This window comes from Amia ocellicauda, chromosome 2 (genome assembly GCF_036373705.1).
Source record: "Amia ocellicauda isolate fAmiCal2 chromosome 2, fAmiCal2.hap1, whole genome shotgun sequence".
Taxonomy (NCBI): domain Eukaryota; kingdom Metazoa; phylum Chordata; class Actinopteri; order Amiiformes; family Amiidae; genus Amia; species Amia ocellicauda.
Window position 1 is genome coordinate 28,894,461 of NC_089851.1, and position 16,521 is coordinate 28,910,981.

Genomic DNA, 16,521 nt, shown 5'->3' on the forward strand with positions numbered 1-16,521 from the left:
TTTGTGTCTCTTACCTTTTTGTCTTGATGATACAAGTTATGATATAATTTTAATGATAATTATTATTTATTTGTATTAAGTTATTTTTGTGTATGTAGAAAAATCAAGCTATAGTCTGACTATTTTAGTTTTAGGTGACTGTAGCGTAAGGTACACTTATAAAGTGAATTTATAGTATCACCTTATCACGAATCCTGGAATCTTGTAGAACAAAATTTCTGTAATAATTGGACGCAGACACCAATTCCAAAGATATAAATTGTCAAATTTATTCAAAACAAAGACTAAATGTAGCACTACGCTAATTATACAAAAGGGAAAAACTAATTAAAATTCAACTCTAGATCAAAAAATCAAAGACAAATCACTTCCGTGACAAAATCAAAGACCATGGGATCGCATATGATATCACACAAATCGTTAAACAAAAAAGGTTATAAACACATTGACTACAATACCGGTTAGGAAGACGAAGGTGAGTCTCTCATTAGTATTGTTAGTCAGACATTAAATAACTATGCAGGTTAGTATTTATGTCAGGTAACTTCTCGTTATATATATATCAGTCTCATTTACGTTTAGGTGCCGAGAAAGATCCTATCATTACTTGTTACCACAATTTCCCTTAACTGATTATTATTCAATGATTAAGGATAGGCAGGGCCACCAATAATCTAATGTCTATTAACTTGTGTCAATTTCAGACTAAACAGTTAAACAGGAATGAGAAGATATTTCTCGGCGTTGACAGATTTTATTTCTAAAATTATCAACAAAACAGTTTAATGCAACACACATTTATATTTAAGAAAACTAAATGATATTACACATTCTAGAGTTATGAATGTAGAGTCTTTTCCAAACAGATTTTCCACTGGTTTGAAGGCTCCAATGTTGTGCACAAAATCTTCTTTGTAAGCAGGGTTCCACCGTAGTTACTTGAAGACAAAGTCTTTGAGGAAAGCAGCGCCCTGTTTGTTCCAAGGGTCAAGTTTCTTAAGACTCAAATAGCTATTTAAATGACTGACACTTTCGTATACAGTCGACTTAGTCAATTGTCCAGCTGTAAAACTCCACTGATCAGGTGGGCACAGGCGGGCAGCGCAGTCTGTAAAGTTCTTTATTTAATAAAGTCCTTTAAAAGAATTCTTCGTACGGCTCAATCTCCTTCTCCCAGTTTAAATCTTCTGTTGCCGGCAAAGACTTGGTTGGTTTCTGGTTCCGGTTCGGGCAACAGAGCTACAGGTTGAGTTGTGGCAGCGAGTTACTGGTTCAGGTGAGAGAGAGAGAGAGCGAGAGAGTGCACTGTTCTTTATAGTCTGTCAGATCAATAGGTGATTGGTTCTTGAGTTTTTGAGATTGGATTTCGGTTTCAGCCCCCAGTGTCCTATTGGAGGGGAGCTTGATTTATGACTGATGTCAATCCATGCCATCTTTTGGAAATGCCGGTTGGCCCGGGTTCGTAGCTGGGGATGTTGGGATTTCGGCTCTCGTCCACTTCAAAGAGTTTTTATCACCTACAGGCCCCTTTCTCCAGACATCTCACAGCAGGACTCCAAACTATTTGGCCTCTTCTCGGTGCCATCCTCCCCAAAACTGTCACTTTGATGCAAACCAGTTCCAAGCTGATGAGCTAAGGAAATCTGATAACTTTGGGGGGGAGAGGTCTTCTTTAGATCAGTGCTTCAGCTCAGAGCCCAAATGCTCTTATCAAAATACACCCAACATAACGCTACATGACATAAATTCATACACAATCATTTAAAAACCATACAGTATCTTCCTATATAACCTTTAAGCATATAAGTATACGGTATAATGTAAAATATTACAAATATAAACTGATTGGATAATTTACCTCAAGCAGAAGTAAATGACCCAATCAGTGAAGCAAGGTTTTGGAAACCAACTCTGTTAGGGCAGAACTGCTCTGGGGGCCGAACATATATAATATACACTCACCTAAAGGATTATTAGGAACACCATACTAATACTGTGTTTGACACAGTATTGTGAGCGGAGGGCATAAGAATTGACCTCTGTAGCCCCGCCTTGTATATGCTGATTCTAGACAGTTCACAGTAAAAGCGTGACTACGGTCCTCGCTCCTGGGCAGCTCAGGTGCGGCCCTACGGGGCCCCTGAGGTTACTGTCTGGAGTTGTGTTGCCGAGGCCCCTAGCGGTCACCTCAGGGCAAGCTCCCTTATCAGCTCGCTGCCTCCTCCCTTGCGACGGCTTGGTTATATAGTAACCCCTCTCCCTTGGGCAGTGCTTCTGACTTGAAAGATAACGATAGGTTGCAAATGCAACCCCCGTTATCTGAAAAAAGAAGCACTGCCAAAGGATTGCAAGGTCGCGCGGGAGTCCTGACTCCTGGCAAAAGAGGACGAACCTGCGCTGACATCACGTTTTATAGAACAGGATGTAGGAAGGGACCTGTTCTGAGTGGCGAGCGGGGGGGGCCAATGGCAGCTTTGATAGAGTGATGTTTCGATTGGGTTCCTACGGCAGTGCGCAGATACCCCTCCCCATTGAGCAGTGCTTCCTTTTTCAGATAACCGGGGTTGCATTCGCAACCTATCATTTTTCATGTTTCTCTAATCCAGCTTAACAAACTATTCAGGTAGAGAGAGGGGGGAAAATAAACTAAATAATAATAATATTAGAGTAAACCAAGTAAGGGCACAATCACAGAAGAGTTAAAAGTAATAATTCAATCACAATAATATACCGACCACAATAATACAATAATTTAAAAAAATGTGATGGGCATATATAGTACAGTGTGAATGCTGTGAACGCCATTCAATGCGTTCATAATCACCAAACGGACCCCATGTGTGGTTTATGGGAGACCAAACCACACCATTACAGTGGGCTGATTGGTCTTGATTTTCTCACATTCAATGCACTGATGACAGTCAGAGCAAGTGCTTCTATACTCCTTTTCTGTTTTCAAAATTCAGCTCCAGATGGCTTTTTTGGAGGCATTATGATTTTGTTTTTGCACTGTTTTATTCTCATACCACAGCATGTAGTTCACCACCTAAGCACCTGCACACTGAGCATGCTGTGTCAACATGTCGGTGTCCAGTGTATTTTATTTTTATTGTTTTGCAATATTATACATTCTATGGACACATTCACATTGTCCGCGTCCAACGCAATGGGGGCATCAGAGATTTTATTAGTAGTATGTATGGTGGCGCTGACAAGTGACAACATTCGAAACCACAAAACAAGATTATTACTCAATTGACAATTCATTTCTGTAATTTATTTGCCCCCCACAGTTTTGCGCCCTGAGGCAACCATACTGTTTGCCCTGCTCTAGTTACAGCCCTCAAACAACAAGAACTGACAGCCATCAGCATGATTATGAGCTTCAGTGACTGGAGGAATGAATTGGCTCCATCAGTGGGGAGATCCAGTGATTGTGGTATTGGACCTGATCCTAGGAACAACTCCAGCAGTAGTAAGGCACAGTCTAGGCTTGGGGCTTAGGTGAGGTGAGATGGCCAAGCTGAATATCTTTTCCAGCAGCTGAGGAAAGGCATATTGGGAGTGAAAAAATAATGGCAGGACAAACCATATTATTACATACATAACTACTTGACAATTACAATTATTCCCCCATATATATAATATTATCCATCGTGACTTATTGCTTAACTCTCACAAGTATGTATAAAAACAACACACGATGAGGAAATAAATTAGAGGGCAGATGCAGCTGAATCTATCTGCTGATCCAAATACTAACATTTTAACATTTTCTTATAACATCACTAATTACCCCCTGACCCATATGCTACTAGTTAGAATTAAACCCAACAAACAGATTTCAATATGTGATGCATTTTACATTTGAGTTAATTAAACTAAACTGTTAGATGAACCCTTAAATAAGATAATCAGAAAATTAAACCGTTTTTGTGTTGAGAGTCTTTGCGTAATCAAGAGTAATATAACTACAGAGTACTCCATCATTTAAAAGAAGGATAATTACCTTCAAGGTATAGCATATGATCTGTACTAATGGTTAAATGTGTAATTAATTATGTCAGGAAAAAGCTGATTGAAGTATACTGATAGTATACCTATAGTAATTGATCTTATTTTGTTAAAGAATGGCAGAATAAAATGCTAATGCCTTAGGTAGTACATAGTAAAGGATATATGGTTTACATTGGTAATATGTAGCCTATTTAAAAATATAGCTCTGGGAATAAGCAAAAGCATACCTTCCGCATATCATGCTGATTATTTAGCAATGCAAGTAAACAGCAAAGTAAAAAAACTTAATAAACAACACACCACCAGTGAGTTATGTGTAATATAAACAGCAGGATAATGAAAGTGGGAATATGAGTAAATGCCAGAGCATTTCCATGTGCAGATATCACTCAATAGCACTGATTATTATTGTTCTCAAGCCAATGCATGTGCATGTTTACAAATCAATCAAAAGAGTTCAGAGAAAAAATATTTAACAAAAGTGACATACAGGATATGAAAACACCTCTTTTTAGGTGTGCCTGTCCTGTTAGGACTGGTCTACTTCAACTCCTTCCTGCTTCCACTATTCACCCTCTTCAAATTATTAAAAATGATGCTGCTCACCTTACAGTCTCTCTACCCTGCTTTCCTCATATTAATGCTATATGCCATTGCTACTCTGTCTTCCTATTGCTACCTGTATTAAATTCAAGACCTCTCATCACTCTCTTCACCATCCTGATCCTTCCTCCTTCCTGACTGAAGGTTGGTTAATCAGGCCTTACCTCAGTTGTCTTTCTCTGCTCATAAGTGTAGATTGAATTTTATACTGACACTGTTACTATTGTGTAAATACAGAACATTGTACACTCACCTAAAGGATTATTAGGAACACCATACTAATACTGTGTTTGACCCCCTTTCGCCTTCAGAACTGCCTTAATTCTACGTGGCATTGATTCAACAAGGTGCTGAAAGCATTCTTTAGAAATGTTGGCCCATATTGATAGGATAGCATCTTGCAGTTGATGGAGATTTGTGGGATGCACATCCAGGGCACGAAGCTCCCGTTCCACCACATCCCAAAGATGCTCTATTGGGTTGAGATCTGGTGACTGCGGGGGCCAGTTTAGTACAGTGAACTCATTGTCATGTTCAAGAAACCAATTTGAAATGATTCGACCTTTGTGACATGGTGCATTATCCTGCTGGAAGTAGCCATCAGAGGATGGGTACATGGTGGTCATAAAGGGATGGACATGGTCAGAAACAATGCTCAGGTAGGCCGTGGCATTTAAACGATGCCCAATTGGCACTAAGGGGCCTAAAGTGTGCCAAGAAAACATCCCCCACACCATTACACCACCACCACCAGCCTGCACAGTGGTAACAAGGCATGATGGATCCATGTTCTCATTCTGTTTACGCCAAATTCTGACTCTACCATCTGAATGTCTCAACAGAAATCGAGACTCATCAGACCAGGCAACATTTTTCCAGTCTTCAACTGTCCAATTTTGGTGAGCTTGTGCAAATTGTAGCCTCTTTTTCCTATTTGTAGTGGAGATGAGAGGTACCCGGTGGGGTCTTCTGCTGTTGTAGCCCATCCGCCTCAAGGTTGTACGTGTTGTGGCTTCACAAATGCTTTGCTGCATACCTCGGTTGTAACGAGTGGTTATTTCAGTCAAAGTTGCTCTTCTATCAGCTTGAATCAGTCGGCCCATTCTCCTCTGACCTCTAGCATCAACAAGGCATTTTCGCCCACAGGACTGCCGCATACTGGATGTTTTTCCCTTTTCACACCATTCTTTGTAAACCCTAGAAAGGGTTGTGCGTGAAAATCCCAGTAACTGAGCAGATTGTGAAATACTCAGACCGGCCCGTCTGGCACCAACAACCATGCCACGCTCAAAATTGCTTAAATCACCTTTCTTTCCCATTCAGGCATTCAGTTTGGAGTTCAGGAGATTGTCTTGACCAGGACCACACCCCTAAATGCATTGAAGCAACTGCCATGTGATTGGTTGGTTAGATAATTGCATTAATGAGAAATTGAACAGGTGTTCCTAATAATCCTTTAGGTGAGTGTATGTTAGTGATTGTTAAACCAAGTCACTTGTAGTAAAAATAATACAAAAATAAAAAAAGTAATGGAAATGTTCTACCATATTATTATGTCATAGAAATTGAAAATAAAGTATTGAAGAATACAAAATACAAAATGTATTTACATTTGTATTAGGTTTGTATGATAGTAATCTGAGAGACCCCAGAATTGTTAAATCCTTCTGAAATGAAATGAGTGATGGTCCAATAAAAGCAATTAACTGATAACTTGACAGCCTAAAAAGTTATTATTTACAAATATACTTTTACACAAATTCTATTTTAAGGATATTTACGGTTTCTGCACCAGCAAAAAGAAAGACCAAAAAAAAACATAAAAACTAAATCTTAATTCTGCCATCATACCATAGGCTATACAGGTGTCCAAAGTAATTTGTATTACTGTTGCTCCAAGACAGGTAATAACACAAGATGATCATCTGATTCTGCAAAATTTCCAGGTGGCACCATAATTTTGACTGCTGGTAAACATTCTAAAACAAATATGACGTTTGGCACAAGATAACTTGTAATGCTGTTTAAAGTACATACAAAATGCTGTGCTTCATTGCATGGCCTTCACAGTTATAGTTTTTTATTGTATAATTATATCTTATATTATTTTTCTTAGAAATGTGTATTGAAGACATCAACATAAAAAGCATTATCCAAGGCTATGTGCTGTACATCTCCTGAGATTATAATATAATATATACTTTATATAATATTAACCATCTTAGACAATAACAAAAAATCTAGATATAATGAAATACTTTAAATGTAGACTACAATTTATATGTATGCTAGTGCAATATTAAAAATATATTTAAACAATTATGTATCTTGTTACTTAAAAACATAAAATTATGATTCATTGTTTTGATTTCATGTATTCAATATGCTCTAGTTATTTGCAAAGATGGTAAGTACTGATACCTAAGCTACAAAATGTTTTATATTTTCTTGCCACATGCGTTTTTTCAGATGAGAGAGCAGCAGGGTAGCCATCAGCATTAATGTGACAAAAAACTAAAATGATTCAGTGCAGTTTAATATTAACATGAATCTTAATCTTTGAAGGTTTGGATAGATTTATTTTGAGCTGCATATAAGGTAGAAGTAAAGAGGCCACACAGCCTGCTATACATCTTATGATATGTTTTGCAATATTATTATGTTACATTGATATCTATTATAGTGAACATCAGAGGTTGATAGCTTCCAAATGAGTAAATGTTTCTCAATGTCACCCAAGTACAGCTCTGGCATTTTTTATTGTTTCATTGGGAATTAGCATAAATATGAATAGGGTTTATGGTGGCTCACACAGTTTTTTTCCAATGGTAGTTCTCTGCAATTCATGTTCATGGTAGAAAATAAGCATTTAATTTATTAGTACATTATGTCTTTCTAGATTGAACACTATGATTTAAACAAGACATATTTAAATGGATAGACTCCTAAGAAGCAGTCACAATTTATGTTTCATAGACCAAGGTCTGGACCAAGTCACAATTTTGACCTACCTGCACATTGCAAATTATAAACTTACATCCTGCTGTGGTTCAATTTATTGTCAGAAGCCACTTTCCAGTACTTTTAAATAAAAACACAAAAGGGTACAAGTTAGTAATTTGTGATTGGCAGGTTTGAATTGGTTTCTGTCCAAGTATATATATATTTAATCATCATCATCATCATTAGCCTTTATCAATCCACTGCTGGATGAAGGCAGTCCATGGCTGGCACCACTGATGCCTGAGGGGAGAGATAAGTGCAGCTGGACTTTGAGAAAGGGACAGTCAGCTTATAAAGCTTTCTGTGTGAATGTGGAAAGGATACAGTGGTCCTAGCCTTAGCCTGGTACAGCCTGCTCAGACCGCCCACACTTTCTCTCTCCTAGATCGGTTCCTGTTCCCAGAAGAGGGTCCATCCTGGACGCATGTGACATAGGAAAGGGACTTTATCTGAGGCTGTTGTCTGTCCAGTGTGGTTTCAAATGCACTGACCAGCAGACATGGGACACTCTTAAACCTTCACACTTTTTTGGTTGCTGCTATTGTTGTATATTTAGAAGGGGTTTCAATTCATAGTTAGTTTTAGATAGCTTTTATGAGTTTAGAGGATAGGGTTTTTGTGTATTTTTCTTTTGTTCTTTAGTTATTAGATTGAATATTTGAATCACCCACTGTATTAATAAAGGAGATTTGAATAATTGAATGTTCTATTATTAGGTTCGCTAAGCCCTGTGTATAATAAGCAGAGACTATATGCCCTGTCATGTCATTGTGAACCTCCAAAATATAAATAAAACACAATTACTTTCACATATGCATGAGTTTTCTGAGATCTTGAGCCAAACTTGCCTGGGGAGCAGAGAAAAGGGTGACACCATCCTCTTAAATATCTGGGGGACATAGTCTATTTAAGGGTCATCTTCACCCGTGACCCTCCATTAACAGAAGATGCATGTTTCTGTGATGGAGAAATGGCTCTTCTCTTTTCCTGGATCCATTTCTGCTACAAAAGCAGTATTAGAAAGCTCAAATTAATCAAGACCTATCTGTAAATGTCCATGGGTCAGAAAAGGTTATGCGGTCTGGCAGATAATAATATATACATTTCAGAAGCAAAGCATCCTGGAATACACTTGGCACAGCATATTATCCAAGCAAGATGGCTTTGAAAGTACATTTATCTTCAAGAATTATATAATTTATGAGACTACTTGGAGAACAGTTGCCACAGTTTCCCAATAATGGAAAACTTATCTTTTCTCCCTCAACAGGCTAAATCAACATTTTCCAAATCTATTTTATCTTTTTGTGTATTTTCTGATTTCTATAAGCTGATTGATATTTATGTTATTTTCTCTGTTATCCCAACTGTGAAAACAGTAATCTGTCTTAAAAATGGCAGCTACATGAAATTACCTTTTCTTACGAACATCATTATTGTTATTATTATTTTCACCCACAAGCAATATTGCACATTATGTTTCCGAAACAACATTTATCCTGTGACTTCTTAATGATAGTATACTTATGCATGTGTCCCTGTATAAGAAGACTGACTCATTTACACACAAAAAGGACAATTGTTTGTTCTCTCCATGTCACGGAAATGTATGTCTCTCAGGGTGACTGAATTCAATTAAGAGCAGCATGGTGAACTTTGTTGTAGATCTCAATGCATAACATATTTGTAAATATATGAATACACATTAAATAACATTCATTTCAATCTTCACAAATGAATGACTGCCAGTTTTGAATATGTGCATTCAATTGCCAGAATTCTGTTAGATATATGCATTAGATATTATACATCAGTCATGTAGCATATCCACATAAAGAAAAAAACTTCATTGTTAATCAGATGTTAGTATCAGCATAAACCCAAAACTCAAGGACTGAAATCACTGATGTTTATGATTTATATTTCTCTGGCAGTCTTGCAAAAGTTTAGTTACAGTTGGCAGCAGACATACTTGTCGGTTCATGTGCACTTTTTTTTGAAGCACATTCACAAATCAAATTACAAGCTTCCTTTTAACATGTTTAACATAACTACCACCTGTGTGTTACACATACAGCAAGCTAGTTTTGATTTCAGCATTTACCATCACATTATGTATGGAGCACAGGACTTTGTCATCAAAGAAGGAAACAGACCAGTAAGAGTCAGTATTTGAGTGAGGCTTAAATGTTTTGCATGCATCACAATAGGGATTCCGACTCACTTGTAGATGTTGGAGATTCCATTAATTACATTTGACAGTCCCCCAGCAATTTAATGCTATTCACTTGCAAACACTTAGAAACCATTGATAAGAAGAATCCAAGGCAAAATGCTGAAATTAACCTCAGACCACAAACACAAGACCTCAGACCACAAAGGAGGATTAAAAGGATCAATTGTGGGTGCAGTGTGGAGACAAATCCATATCTGACTTCATGCAATGACACTTTGCTTGAAAACAGGAAGTTTAGTGTCATACAACAGTTAGTACATTTTATTGTATTTATTCATAATTTACCTTTTCATAATTAGTACCATCACAACAAATGTTGCACAGGCATGTTGATATAGGTCATTGTAATATAGAATATATATACAGTGAATACTGTGAAGTCCTGACATTAGTACATTCTCTGCAATGCAAGTTATATGGCTTTCAGTAGATGTTACTGGCAGGATCATACATTGGCACTGTGGCATTATGAAAGTGTTTTTGAACATGGTGTTATTAAATATTGATTTAATAAAATCACAGCCGCAAAGTAGAAAGATTTTTGTTTTATTTTGTTATGTAGTCTTCATTTACCTTTTAAACATTACACAGCAACTCTAAACAACATTTAAAAAAAGCATGGTAAGATGTATGCTTACAATAACAAGAAAAGAAAGAAAAGTAAATGAATCAGAGAAGAATCAAATGTCATGTCATGGAAGGAGTGAAGATATTTTTGAACAAGTGTCATCTTTATATTTACTTCAATCTCATTGGAAAGAACATATTAAACCGCATTTTCGTTTTCAGATATGCATAGATCAATTAAACAATACTTAAATAAATTAGGGAAAATAAAGTGACATGGGAATGGAAAACAACTATATTACAATAAAGTATAATGTGTGCAAATGTTCTGAAAATAATACTTTTAAATTAAAATTAATTATATAACAATGAACAACATGGTCTCTTGGCTACTGCAATTTGTAACAATGTAGGTCACATTAAGTCTGATTAAGTTGCGATAAAATATATATAATTATTTCATTTTAACATTAATGTTTGTTGTAAAGAAAACCTGTCTCAGTAGGGAAGCATTTTAAAAGCTTAATAGGATGAATTAGATTAATGCACAAGGGAAAAATATCTCTCTGATAAATATCATGAATAATTAACATTTATACATCATAAGGTGTCCTGGCTTTTTATCCACCATTTTTTTTTCTTTTATCAGTATAATGCCTATGGTAGTAGAATGGGCTGTATTGAAGAGCTCAGTGACTTTCAACTTGGCATTGTCTAAGTCAATTCATAAAATTTCTGCCCTGCTAGAGCTGCCCCAGTCAACTGTAAGTGCTTTTATTGTGAAGTGGAAAGGTCTAGGAGCAACAGCAGTGTATCGCGTACAAAATTGTCTGCCCTTGGTTCCAAACTGCCCCTGGAAGCAACAACAGCTGAATTGTTCGTCTGGAGCTTCATGAAATGGGTTTCCATGGCTGAGCAGCCGCACACATGCCTATGATCACCATGTGCAATGCCAAGCGTCGGCTGGAGTGAGGTAAAGCTCGCCGGCATTGGACTTTGGAGTAGTGCAAACACATTCTTCATATAGCAGTCCAACGGACAAATCTGGGATTGGCTGTTGCCAGGAGAACACTACCTGCCGGAATGCATATATACATATAGACGCTGCTCCCTTGGACATTGTGATGTATTACAGGTTGAGATTTTGATGCATTTGAATGGGATTGTTACACAACCTACCTAAAATTTTAAAAAACAAAATATGGAAAAGTCCAAGGGGGGTTCCTATAGGCACTGTATAGATATATACACGCTTCCCAAAGTGGAAAGGGAGGCCTGCAGCAGATGGTAAGTAAGCCTGCCAGAGGTCAAAGCCTGTCAGGGTTAAGCCTAAACTCAAACCAGTAATAAATAAATAACGATAGTAGTGAAAAAAGGGAACCAACAGGGACCCACACACCAGCCATAAACAACCAGGATGTGATCTTCACTCGGTGATGGTGATCACGCAGCAGGGGCATCCAGAGAACATTAAATCAGAACTGCGACCACCTCAGCCTGAGGAGGCCGTTGGTGTAAGATGATTCGTCTTTCGATTGATCCATGGGAGACATAAATGTGATGGAGTTACAGTGGGGGAAAAAAGTATTTGATCCCCTGCTGGTTTTGTACGTTTGCCCACTGACAAAGAAATGATCAGTCTATAATTGTAATGGTAGGTTTATTTTAACAGTGAGAGACAGAATAACAACAACAAAATCCAGAAAAAGTTATACATTGATTTGCATGTTAATGAGGGAAATAAGTATTTGACCCCTTCGACTTAGTACTTGGTGGCAAAACCCTTGTTGGCAATCACAGAGGTCAGACGTTTCTTGTAGTTGACCACCAGGTTTGCACACATCTCAGGAGGGATTTTGTCCCACTCCTCTTTGCAGATCCTCTCCAAGTCATTAAGGTTCCGAGGCTGACGTTTGGCAACTTATATTCTATCATAAGCATTTATCACAGAAAAAATGTAACCTTCACTATTATTTTATTTTATTTATAAATGTGTTTGTATGTACTTATTTGAAATCTCAAGAAGTCTTATCATCACACACTTTTCATGTTATCAGTTCATTCCTAGATATTTAAAACAACCTTTTCACCAATGCTTCCAAAACCATTAAAATCTGCTTCTATTCCTGTTGCAATTATGGCAATTTACGCCACACCAAGAACATTATTCTTGTGAATGCAGGATGGAAATCTGACACCATCCTCAGTTCAATTAACCTTTCGTCTCCTTAGAGACCCAATAAATCATATTAAGGCATTCATCAAGAATGTTATCCGCACCTGAAAATTAGATTGACGAGAGTAAAGATATGACTTCATGTCATGTAATACATTATTTTGAAAAAGGTAGAAAATCATGTCTTTCTGTCATCCAAAACCGTTGCAACCTACATTTTCTCCCAATATACAAATCTCTGTAAGAATTACTAATTGTACACTCACCTAAAGGATTATTAGGAACACCATACTAATACTGTGTTTGACCCCCTTTCGCCTTCAGAACTGCCTTAATTCTACGTGGCATTGATTCAACAAGGTGCTGAAAGCATTCTTTAGAAATGTTGGCCCATATTGATAGGATAGCATCTTGCAGTTGATGGAGATTTGTGGGATGCACATCCAGGGCACGAAGCTCCCGTTCCACCACATCCCAAAGATGCTCTATTGGGTTGAGATCTGGTGACTGTGGGGGCCAGTTTAGTACAGTGAACTCATTGTCATGTTCAAGAAACCAATTTGAAATGATTCGACCTTTGTGACATGGTGCATTATCCTGCCGGAAGTAGCCATCAGAGGATGGGTACATGGTGGTCATAAAGGGATGGACATGGTCAGAAACAATGCTCAGGTAGGCCGTGGCATTTAAACAATGCCCAATTGGCACTAAGGGGCCTAAAGTGTGCCAAGAAAACATCCCCCACACCATTACACCACCACCACCAGCCTGCACAGTGGTAACAAGGCATGATGGATCCATGTTCTCATTCTGTTTACGCCAAATTCTGACTCTACCATCTGAATGTCTCAACAGAAATCGAGACTCATCAGACCAGGCAACATTTTTCCAGTCTTCAACTGTCCAATTTTGGTGAGCTTATGCAAATTGTAGCCTCTTTTTCCTATTTGTAGTGGAGATGAGTGGTACCCAGTGGGGTCTTCTGCTGTTGTAGCCCATCCGCCTCAAGGTTGTACGTGTTGTGGCTTCACAAATGCTTTGCTGCATACCTCGGTTGTAACGAGTGGTTATTTCAGTCAAAGTTGCTCTTCTATCAGCTTGAATCAGTCGGCCCATTCTCCTCTGACCTCTAGCATCAACAAGGCATTTTCGCCCACAGGACTGCCGCATACTGGATGTTTTTCCCTTTTCACATCATTCTTTGTAAACCCTAGAAATGGTTGTGCGTGAAAATCCCAGTAACTGAGCAGATTGTGAAATACTCAGACCGGCCCGTCTGGCACCAACAACCATGCCACGCTCAAAATTGCTTAAATCACCTTTCTTTCCCATTCAGACATTCAGTTTGGAGTTCAGGAGATTGTCTTGACCAGGACCACACCCCTAAATGCATTGAAGCAACTGCCATGTGATTGGTTGGTTAGATAATTGCATTAATGAGAAATTGAACAGGTGTTCCCAATAATCCTTTAGGTGAGTGTATAGTCATGAATTACAGAGACACACACTTACCACCAACATGATTGTAAATCAAGTCAAACCACAAGAGAACCTGTTTACAAATATTGTAAAATAATGAGTCAATGTGTCTGATCAATAATATTTGAAAAATCTTCATTTTATGTGTTATATAAATATAATATGTTTGGGTGATATATACAGGCAACATGTTGTAACTGGCAATTCAAACCATCCACTCTACCCAGACAATATACTTTAGCATTATACATTTAAAACATATAATCTGAAACACTTGATTAATTTGTTTTAGACATCTCAACAAGAGAAGAAGGCATCATGATGTTATCGGTCAGTTCTGCATTTAAGACCCATAGAATATAATGTTTTTAGATTATTTTAAATGTTACTAATAATTATTTGTTTATAAAAACAGAGGGGAAATAAAATCAACTTCTCAATCTTTTTTGAACTAAGAAACATTTGTTTAGCCAATTCAGATTATTTCCCTGTAGGTCTGAGGAACGTCATGACATTCTATCCAAAAGAGGAAGGAAATATCATATTTTATTACAATGCATTTATTTCTGTGATGCAAATTAAATATTTAGGTAATATACACTGAAAGGCCACTTTCTTAGGTACACCAACCTAATAGCAAGTTGCTTCCTCTTTCGTCTTCAGAACAGCCTGAATCGGTTGAGTCATAGACTCAACAAGGCATCGAAAGCATGTCACAGCGATGCTGGCCCATGTGGACTCTATTTTTTCCCACAGTCATTGCAAATTGACTGGTGGTGCATCTCTACTCCAAACAGCTTGTTCCATCATCCTAAAGATTTTCAATTGGATTGAGATCTGGTGACTGGGCAGGCTACTGCAGTGAGCTGAATTCACTGTCATGCTCCTGGATCCATTCCTGGATAATCCTAGTCTTGTGACAGGGAGCATTATTCAGCTGAGAGAACCCATTCACAGATGGATACACTGCTGCCATGAAGGGATGCACCAAAAATGTTCAGATATCCTGTGGCATTCAAATGTTGCTCCACTCATAGCAAGAGATCCAATATGTGCCACAAAAACACCCTCCACACCATCATACTGCCACCACCAGCCTATACTGTTGACACCTGGCAGGATGGATCCATGAACTCCTGCGGTTATGCCCATAGCCTGGTCCTCCAATCAGTGTGAAACAGCAGGGACCAGAATTCATCAGACCAGATGTTTTTCCAATCCTCCATTGTCCAGTGTTTGTGTTCCTTAGCCCACTATTACTGCAGTTTCTTGTTTTTCACTGACAGGAGCAAAGCTTATCTAGGTCATCAGCTGCTGTACCCTATATTTGACAAGGTATGATTCGTTCTGTGCATTCTGATTCACCTCTTTTAGCAACACTGTTGTTATTTGACTGACTGTAGCCCATCTGTTACGCTGCACAAGTCATATCAGCCTCTGTCGGTCTCTTTCATCAACGGGCTGTTTCCGACCATGGGACCACCATTGGCTGCATGTCGTGAACTATTCTTAATACACCCGTGACACTGTTGTGCGTGAAAACCCCAGCAGGGTTACAGTTTCTGACATACTCACACCAGTTTACCTGGCACCAACAACCATGCCCCATTCAAAATCACTTAAATCTTACCCATTCTCCTTCTGAATTGCACACACACACAGAATTCCTAGGTACCTGTCTACCTGCTTTAAATAGCATAGTCTGAACACGTGATGCTGTCACTGACTCCACAGTCTGTTTCATGGAAAGGGGGTGTACCTAATAAAGTGACCACTTATGGTATATATATATATATATATATATATATATATATATATATATACTTCTGTTGCATTTCAATTCTGAGTTTGTTTTATATATTTTTTGATGGACATGGAAAACAATCATATACTACCTAGGTCTATTTGATAAAGTTTCACCTTGACACAATGACGAGAAGTAACTTTCATAAAAATAAAAATAAATCAGGGGTAAAGAGTTAAATTTCAAATTAGCCTCTCAGTCATTTAATTATCATATGGATTAATGGCACATTTAAATAGCCTTTTTTTAATATCTACTACTTGAATGAATCGGAATAATGAACATTGAGGGCAAGGCTGATATTAATGCTTAATTTTAACTTGCAATGGGAGCAGGATGAAGGTTATTTGAAGTCACCCCTGTTCATTTCCCTGATCACAGAAAATTGTATGAAAGCACTTTCTAATCAGACTCACACTTGATTACTGAACTAAGAAAGATCAATACTCAGCATTCAGGCTACAGAAGGAGACGACAACGCAACTGATTCTCAGTACAATTTATTATTATTCTGTGGTACGCATTAAACATTTTCTTTCTGTTGGTATGTTGCATATTTTGTTGATTGTACCAAGTCACTTTTTCAGTTGTTCATAGGGTGCTTTTTTGGAAAATTATCTTTGTGGTATATATTGT